Genomic DNA, 9,599 nt, shown 5'->3' on the forward strand with positions numbered 1-9,599 from the left:
ATGCACACACCCAACCCAGCCGCTTTGCTGGTCGTGCTGGTGCTCCACGCGTCATACACGTCACTCGCAGACTCGTAATCTCACCGGTTTTCTCTTCCCTGAGGTCGTGTCCATTGCAGCCTGGTCTTCCTCCTCTGAGATGTTTTTCGATCGATGATGTATATATGCGGCAGGTCTTGCCCTCTTTTTTCTAGTGCGCTCTTCTTTTTGTGCCTTGCACCTTAAGCACATATAAGTTGCTATGGTTTGATGTAAATAAGCAGTGTGAGACCATTAATTCCAAAAAAGTAAAAAAAAATCTCAGCACATGGAGCAATTTTTAAGTGGCCCATAATAGAAATTCAAATTCCAGTCCATATGACTTATGGAGTAGACGACGGCATATCCAGGCGAGCGATGAGGACGGACGAAAACGGACGAAATTACGGTGATAAGAAACGTTTACCCCTTTATTAGTAGGTACTAGAAAAAGGGTCCGTGCGTTGCAACAGGAGAAAAAATAATCATAATCCGCAATGTCGATGACCACATTTTGTCCACATCTCATCGCATGATTTGAAAATTTGTTCACATATGCAAGACAATGTTTCTTTTCTTTTTAATTTATTCACAAACTGAAGCAATGTTCACATTTTTAAAAAAATATCATGGTTGTAACAATACTTGGTAATTCAAAGAATTATTCTGAATTTAAAGAAACCTTTTTTTAAACATACTATAATATTCTGATCCATCGGGGCAGTTAATTCTTCAAAATTCACATGCATATATAGTCATAAAGACTCACAAGCATTACTGTTTAGTTTCATACCTTCGATCATTTGTGAACATCTTTACAAATTTGGGAACATTGTTAAAAATCATGAACAATTTTTACTATTAACATTCATTAATTAAAATTGTGAATAATTTTTTAATATTGCAAACGGTTTTTGAGCATTTTGTTTTGAATCGGCGAACAATTCTAGAATAGACGAACTTTTTCTTCGAAATTGGTGGCTTGTTTTTTAAATTCATGAACATTTTTTTGGAAAGCATGAACATTTTCTGACTTAGTAAACAGTTTATGATCCAATTAACTCTTTTTTAATTCGTGAACTGTTTTGTAAAATTTTAGGACATATTTTAAAATGTATGAACTTTTTTTAATTACCAAAAATTTTATTCAATTTCATTAATAATTTTTAATACACATAATGTTTCCAAAATCATGGACTTTTTAATTTTACGAACATTTTTTGTAAAATTGCAAACATTTTTGATTATGCAAACATTTTTTTTGAAAAATCCAGAGCATTTTTAAAATTCACAAACATTACATTTTTTCTTGCACATTGTACTTCAGATTTCTCCTTTTTTAAAAATCAATTTTTTGAAGTTCCAAATTATTTACAGTAGAAAAAAAAGGAACAGAAAATTAAAAATGAAAAATGAAACTTGAAAAACAGGCGCCCGCACATGGGCCAGCCTAAACGGGCGTGATGTGTCTGCTCCAGCACCCAGAGCGCAGTATACGATGTCCCTGTGCTTGGGCCGGCCAGACGGGGGTTTCCGTGCAAAACAATTTCTGTCACTTACTGGTGGTATTTGTGGGTAATATTTTGTAATTTTAGGGGCAATGTTAATGACGTACCACCAGAAGCAATAGCCCTTTTATTATTACTATTATTATTATTATAATATATATACATATATATATATATATATTTATATATTTATATATATATACACTAGTGCAAATGCCCGTGCGTTGCAACGGGAGAAATAAAGTCTCGCACACCCCTAGCGAGTCATCAGTGTTCCAATTCTCCTCTTTGTCGTCGTTGTCGATGATAGTCACTTGCCCACCTATTACAACAAATGTGATCAGTCCTAAGGTGGTGATCTTGGTCATCACACTCACCATGCCGATTTCGCGAGCCCCTGCCTGCACCACCTTGTAATTCCTCATGCGTTGCAATCGTCACATACATATTCGTGTCGTTCAAAACCTATCATGTTATAACATGCCAGGCGATCCATTTTCTTATTGAGCGCGCGCACAACAATAATTATTAATGCAAATTAAATTACGGTGTGAGGACATCAATTTCTTGACTCAACATAAACCGAATAGACTTCATTGTCGCCGTTGTCCACCTTCTTCATTTTCTAACATGAAGTTGGGCATCTCTCCGGCAAAGAACTATGTCGTGTCGTTTCACCATGGCCATCGAACCATAGTTTAAAAAACCGAATAGGCAACCAAACCGGTGAGGCTACCTGTTAAGGTTCTCACCGGTTGGCCTTCATCTGTTCATTCGTGTCAAAAAGGGAAATATTGAAGTTATTAAGAAATTACCATAGATCGAATGAGTACACATAAAATTGGATGTAATCCATTTAAAAAACAGAAAGCGTTGGTGGCCTAGATGGTTGTTGGTTGTTTGGCGTTCACCGGCTCAAGGTTAACTGATGGATCCCAAGTTGATGCACTATCTTACGAATATTTTTCAGGTCATAAAAAATGGGCAAGGCGTAGGTTTCAGTTTTTTTCATTTGCACTTATTTGAGGGGGTCCAATTCAGGGTTTGGATGTGTTCTGTGTAAATAATAACTCATTACAAATTAGAGGTCCAACTAAATAAACATTACCAGGAGATTAAAAAGCTCCTCCATGAGACATGTCTTTTTTTGATGTATTAGCGTGTGCCCATGCATCTAATCTAATACATCTGCCCATGCACGCAGTGGCACAACGGAATCCTCTCTCACATCTGCCCATGCACCCATAGAGCACAACGGAAATCATTTGCTCTGTTAGCGAAATTATTATTTCCTCTTTAATTTCCCAGCGAATTTATTTCGTCTTTAATTTCTTCCCTTCATGCCTCGTCGTATGCCCGTGTGTTGCAACGGGCGAAAAAATTAACAAAACCTGCTTCATGTGCCATTACGCGCTACTCGTATCCAACTCTAATAAACCTTGAGATAAGGTTACCCTTGTCTATCTAAGATGGATATGAGCGTGTGTTGCCACGGGTTGCATTATCTTTTTTCTTTGGATCATGAAGTGCTGATGTGAAGAGGCCACCCCAACGTCCCTAATTGGCGAATATTTAAGCTCTACACTGCCATCAGATGGAAGAATAGTGATGCATGAAACTATCTTTTTGGGAGAAACATACAATGTAATTCATTTAAAGGATTTTCAAAAGATTTGAATTCAATGATTTTGATTATGTACGTTTTTTGTTTTTATTGAAGATTGTTTGATTTTGTAAGATTATATTTCATCCATAATGTTTTTTTCACTATCTGGGCTTGAGCCAAACGCAAGAGAAAAATGATGCTATCTCCTGATGGGTCTCTCCCATACTCCCGTTCTAGCACAGATAGATGCATTCCCTTGTCTCAAAAAAAATAAATAAAAGATGCATTCCCTCAAAAAAAAGAAAGCACAGATAGTCTTTTTAGGGGTACTCCCAGCTTTATTACTTGAACAACGTTGGGAATGTCATTCGCTACAAAATGTAAAATGCAGTCCGGTGGCACATCAGGCCAAACCATCTCTAAATCATTGCTAACCTCCACTTTAGCTAAAACAAGAGCAGCTAGATTAGCTGTACGCCGAGCGCAGGTGACCTTGTACTCTTGTGTAGATCGTAGCATCTCTTTGGTTTCTTCTATAAAAGGTCCCAGTACTGAGAGCATCGTGCATGTCGTCTTTTGTTTAGAAAAGGATTAGAAAATCCAGCCGGCTGATAAAAATCACCTGCATCGTGGCCAGCCCGTTGCGTGCGCCCCCTCCCCTCCCCCGGGCTGTCAGCCCGGCGCTCGGGAGGGCCAACGGAGTGTGTCCCCTGGTGGCAAGATCAGATCTCCGGTGTGCTGGCGACGACCCAGCTCTGTTGGGCTACTTTTCCTCTCCACCAACATCCGCAGTGCCACCAAGCCGGCGTTGTTCTTTTTGGTCGATAGGTCCCCCTCGAGCTGGTTCTCCTTTGTTAATTCCTTCCCTTGATTGATTTTGAGGCGCCTTGTTGATTTCAGATCGCCCGCATATATATATTGGTGAAATGTGATCTAAAATAGCGAGGTCGTACTATCTTTTTTCTAATATGAAGTCGAATCCTCTCTGGTTCGCAGGTGGAGAGGTTGATCCCGAGCAGTGATGATTTTATTTTTGCCTCCTCTGCTAGGAGGCAGAGGAACGGAGAGTGGCGGCAAGGGTAGCCGCCGGCGTGATGACGAGAACCCTGGGGTGGACATACGGGAGATCGGGTGCTCGCGCGAAGCATCCTGCAGCACGGTCGCCCACGAGCCCACCCGGAGCTGTCGCCCCTGTGAAGGGCGCCGCCCCGCTGCACTGGACAGGAAGTTGTCTGGATAATGAAAGGATCGCTGGCTGAATTCTTATGAACGTAGGGGTGTTTCTGTAAAAACGAATCGTTTTTGCAGATTCACTTAAACAGGAACTGCGGGTTAATTTATAAGAAACGAAGGGACTTTTCTGTAAAAACATGCGACAGACGACTAGAAGCCCAATTTTCTTTATTATATATATATATATATATGGAGGAGCATCGGATCAAAGACGCTAGAAAAGCCTCACTTCTACTTTCTTGCTTGGAATTGACTACCACACATGCAAGCTAGACTGCATAAACAGGACAGGCCATGGGCATGACAACCTTCAGAATAGTCGAGGCACGGACAAGCAGCAGCTAGAGTAAACATATTGCATGACGAGGCATGTAGGACTACGCGTGTAAAGAAACGAAGTGCTGCTGATCATGATATGGCGGATGGTAAGAAGCAATGAATAACTTGATCGTATTAATAAAGAAACAACAGAAAAAATTTAAAGATCACTTAGAATTTTTTTGTAACAGGCTATCATTGAGGAACCACATGACTGCCCTGCCTAAGAGAAGGAAATCATATATTGTCGACAAGATTTCTATTTTTTCCTCGGTCCATAAAGGGTGGCAGTTCATGCTTATGTCAGCCAACATGGTTGTGTCAGAACCTAGATGCACAAGGGAATTAGAGTTAAGTATTGTGACCAGGTTATGACATTTAAATACTTCTGAATTAAACATAACTTACATAAAAATTGCCGTATTGGACTGCACGTACACTATTGTTGTGCTCCTGTTTGGTGCGCACAAACATGTGAATCGAGGCAAGCATGTTTGGCTCAGCTTTCCCAAGTTGAAGCTGTGTCCCAGTGCCATTCTTCTGGCTGTTGTCTTGAGAAGGGCGTCATATACTGGCTACAGAGGTGTGTTTTTTTTTACCACATGCTCCATGGCACCTATTTTACTGTTCACGCATGAAAAATATATTTTGAAGTTTCAAATAATTCTAGAAATAATACAAAGGAGCATACAGATGTATACTACATCTCTGTAAAAATTCACCATGGAATCACTTTGGTGTGAGCTGGGCAAGAAAAAAAAAACCATGTACTTTTAGCACATGCACTATTCATTGTTAAAATCCATCATTTTTTGTGCAGATCACACCAGGCATATTTCATCATGAAACTTTACAGAGATATAGTATACATCTCTATGTTGTGTAGTTTTTTCACTCCACTGCAAGTTCTGTCTACCTCTCCACCTCCACCTCTCGACTCTATCCCACCTTTTAATGAGCTACAAGACGAAATTTGGAGGAGAGAGTTAGTCCAGACCCTAGTTAGAGAGGACTGATAACAAAAGGTCAAACCACCCGTCTTTTCTTTTCTTTATCTGACAAAGTATTGTTCCTTTATGCTACATGTGCTATGTAGAATATGTTCATGTTCATGATGTGGATCTATAACTGTATTTTAAAGCCATCATTTGCACACTATTTTAATATTTACAGCAAAATATATATTACGAAAATATTGTGAAATGTACAAGGAAATAACAGTGATTATGACCAGTAATATAGAGTTCAAATCTGTCTTTTCTAATGTATACGTACACACTATAAATCAGCCTAAACTTGATAACGACATGTGCCGCCAACAGCTTCACACATCCTAAACTTTATACACACATCTTCAGCAAGCGGCTTCTGTAAGGACGCAGAGACACAAGCCCAGATAGAGAGTATTGGGGTACTGCAGCTCGTGAGGATGGGCGAGCGGGCGACTCCGCAGGCGACTCCGCGGGCGAGCGGGTCGGCGGCCGCCGGGGTGCTGCCCTCGGCATCGGCGACACGTCCGCGCATCGGTAGCCACTTTTGGGCGTTGGCCGGATCAGATGAGGAGGATGCGGACGGCGACGGTGATGATCCGGCGGCCTCGCCACCGACGCCGACCCCGTCCGACCTGGTCTGTGAGTTTTTCAATTCGGGTTATGACGAAGACGAGGTTGCTATGACGGTGGACAAGATCCTGCCTGTGGACGATCCGGCGAGGGTTGGGCTGCACGCGGGCGAGAGGAAGGAAATGGTTCGTCGCGTCGTTCACCGGAGATCGGCGGCGACGGCAATCAGACCATGGAAGGGTCCTCTTCCGAAGGTTTGTCTACCTAATCTTACTCTTTTCAATTTGATTAAACCAGATTCTTGGATTACGGTTCAAAGGAAGAAGAGATCGGGGCGCCGTGCAATTGTTTCTCGGATGCCGGTGATGGCCGCGGCGGACGTGTCGCCGATCTCGCTGGTGCGGGAGTTGCGTTTGAACTCGCTCCTGGGCCGCGAGCTGGGTGCGCCTGGGGATGGGCCGGCTCTGGGTGAGTCGGGCCTGCGCGTTGTTGGGCCGGAGTTAGATGGGTATGAGGCCCAGTCAAACTCGACCAATACATCGCTACCTCCTGTCGCCCCATGCACGTCCGAACAACGAGGTCTATCGCCACGATCTAGGGTTTTCCGACGAGGGAGGTCGAGCTTCTGTGATCGTGGAGCGGGGCGGGCGCGGCGCATCCCCCCACTACGGGCCATGGCTGCTCGTGGAGCTCCGGCGCCAACTGGCAAGACTTCAGCCTCTGGTGGTGCAGGCCGCGGCGGAAACAGCCGCCCGCAGGGGACCGGCCGCGGGGGGAGCGGCCCGCCGCCGGGGTCTGGCCGCGGCGGGAATGGACCGCTGCCGGGAATTGGCCGCGGTGGGGATGCTCCGTTGCCGGGCACTGGAGCCGGTGGTGCTGTTTCTGCGGTGATTGGTTCTAGGCCGCCGGCACCGGCCGGGACAACTGGTTCTGCCGCTGCCCGATTGCCATCTCCGGCACTTGCCGCCGTGGGTAGGAGTGCTGCCATCCGTCCGCCTCGACCTGCCACTTTGGCGCCCGTGAGCCGGGGGGGTGGTCCTAGTGTCCAGCGTCCGCCGGCGCCGACTGGACCTTTGTCAACTGCTGGGCGTGGTGGTTTTCGGCCTCCCAAGCCGGGCTTTGCGGGGAGCGATGTCCCTCCTCCAAGACCTCCGGCTCCCGTGGGCCGGGGTGTTGCCCAGGCTGTGCCCAACGCTACGCCACCACCTCACCATGTGGCGAGACCGGCGCAGATACGCTCGGGTCCTTCGCCGACAAGTACTGGGCCGCCTAGAGGACAGTGGGGAGATGATGGTGTTGATGCATACGGGGTTGGCCAGCACCGTGGATCGTCGTCTACGGGAGGTGGACGCGGATATGCTTGGCAGAGTGATGGCTCTGCTGAAAGGCCTTTCCTCGGTCCGGCAGGTGGTTTTGTCGAGGGGGCGACTGGCCCGAATAACCGACATAGAGGTGGATACCGTGGCTTTCGTGGTGGCCGCGGTGGTGGACGTGGTCGGGCCCGCAAGCCGCCTCTGGTGACGGCCGTGGTTGACCAGCAGGTTTCGGACATGGCGGTGGATCCCGTGCGGTCGACTGAGTTGGCTAGCCAGGCTTTGGAAGTTGTGACGGCTCTGGCCAATGTGGATGTTCCTGCAACTGGAGCCACTGTGGAGGCTAGAGACAGGGATGAGTCTGAGAGGGCGTCCAAATGGGCGCGTAAGAAAGAAAAGATGCTTTGTTATCGATGTGGTGAGAAGGGCCACTTTATTGCTGAGTGCATGGCGGAACTCTGTAACTCCTGTGGTAAGATGGCTCATATCACGGGGGAATGCCCAGCTGTGCGTGATCAGGCTCCTGCTCTCATGATGTACGGAGTGTACTGTGCTGAGCTGACTTTCTTTGAGTCTCCGGTGGCGAGGGAGACTCTAGCTGAGACTCAGAGCTTGACGACGGGGCTTGTGAAAGCAACCCGCGAGTTGGTATCTGAGGATCAAATAGTGCAGAGACTTCAGCAATTGGTTCCAGGTGTTTTTCAGTGGGAGCTCATCCCGATTGAGGACAATGTGTTTAGGGTTGAGTTTCCGACGGTGGACGACTTGCAGAGGTTGTTGAGTTTTGGGTTGTGCAAGGTGCCGGGTACTCAGTGCGTCCTGGAGTTTCATGAGTGGAGGAAGGTAGAGCCTAAGGGCAAACCGCTCACTCAGGTGTGGTTGCAGTTTTCAGGGGCCCCATCTGAGGCCTTGACAGATGCTCGAGTCGTGGCGAGTTTGGGTATGATGGTTGGTAAGACTGAGGATGTGGATATGGCTTTTACTCGCTCTCATGGGGTGGCCCGTCTTTTAGTGGGTGTTTTGGACATCGACTTTGTCCCTGACATGGTTAACTGGTTTTACCGGGGAGAGGTGTTTCCGCTTCAGATTGAGTTCGAGGACTCCACGCTGTTTGCCGATGTGGTTTCCGGGGATGCTATGGATATGCACGAGGGGGATGATGGTGCCGGGGCTCCTGGGGACCCGCATAATGAGGCGGGACCAGAGAGGGCTAATGGATCGAGTCCTGATGCTCAGTTGCCCGGTGATGGTTCTGGAGCAGAATCTCCCTCAGCCCCGGCGGTACCTATGAACACATTGCGGTTTGGATCTTTCGAGCCAGCCTCGGCTCCTCCCCGCCTATGGAGTGACAGGGTGGAGTCTGAGGATAGTTGTGAGTGTCTGCTTCCGCCGTTGGAGTTTGGTGATGTGGCTAGCTCTTTGGAGGGTGGTTTGGTGGGGCCGCTCTCGGTGACGGCCGTGGGAGAGGTTAGGGAGGTGGAGCCTCAAGTAGGCCAGCTCTCTCCTTCTTCTTCAGTGGAGGTTCGGTATGGGGAAGGGACCTTGGGGCGGGAGGCCTCGACTTTTCCTTCTTCTAGTCTGGTGCCGGCGACAACGGTGACGCAGGCAATGGTAGACTGTGGGGGGGGCACGGGTCAGGAGGACCTGGCCGTATCCCCTGTGGTGACGTCGATCTTGGTGGGGTCGGCCAGCGCTGGGGAAGGGAGCCCGAGGCAGGCGGCCTCGGCTCATGCGTCCCCGGCCGTGGCTGAGACTCCCGAGCCAGCAGCGTTGGGGGGAGGGGGGCTGGGGCAGGTGGCCCTGGCTACCCCTTCTTCGCCGGTGATTAGGAGGACCGCCACCCCTGCGTCGGCTGGGGGGGAGGGAGGAGGGCACGGGCAGGCGGCCCCCGCCTACTCTTCCCGTCCGTCCCTGTGGATGCGGTGCTTGGGAACCCGCAGCTTCCTCCTCCGGTATCCTCGGTGGATCCTCTGAGGGATTCAGTACGAGGTTTTACCAGGGAGGAGGTCGTTGCTTTTGGCGGGATCCCAGACCCCGTCTC

At 47.7% G+C, this 9,599-nt stretch overlaps 1 long non-coding RNA gene across 1 annotated transcript; it reads left to right on the top strand.

Moving 5' to 3' along the window:
• The first annotated feature begins 3,738 nt into the window (after nt 1-3,738).
• Nucleotides 3,739-4,555, top strand: LOC120974360 (uncharacterized). Its single transcript, XR_005769759.3, has 2 exons — nt 3,739-3,960; nt 4,129-4,555. It is a non-coding gene; the product is annotated as an uncharacterized lncRNA (long non-coding RNA).
• The last annotated feature ends 5,044 nt before the right edge of the window (nt 4,556-9,599 follow it).

Source organism: Aegilops tauschii, chromosome 2 (assembly GCF_002575655.3).
Source record: "Aegilops tauschii subsp. strangulata cultivar AL8/78 chromosome 2, Aet v6.0, whole genome shotgun sequence".
Classification (NCBI taxonomy): Eukaryota; Viridiplantae; Streptophyta; class Magnoliopsida; order Poales; family Poaceae; genus Aegilops; species Aegilops tauschii.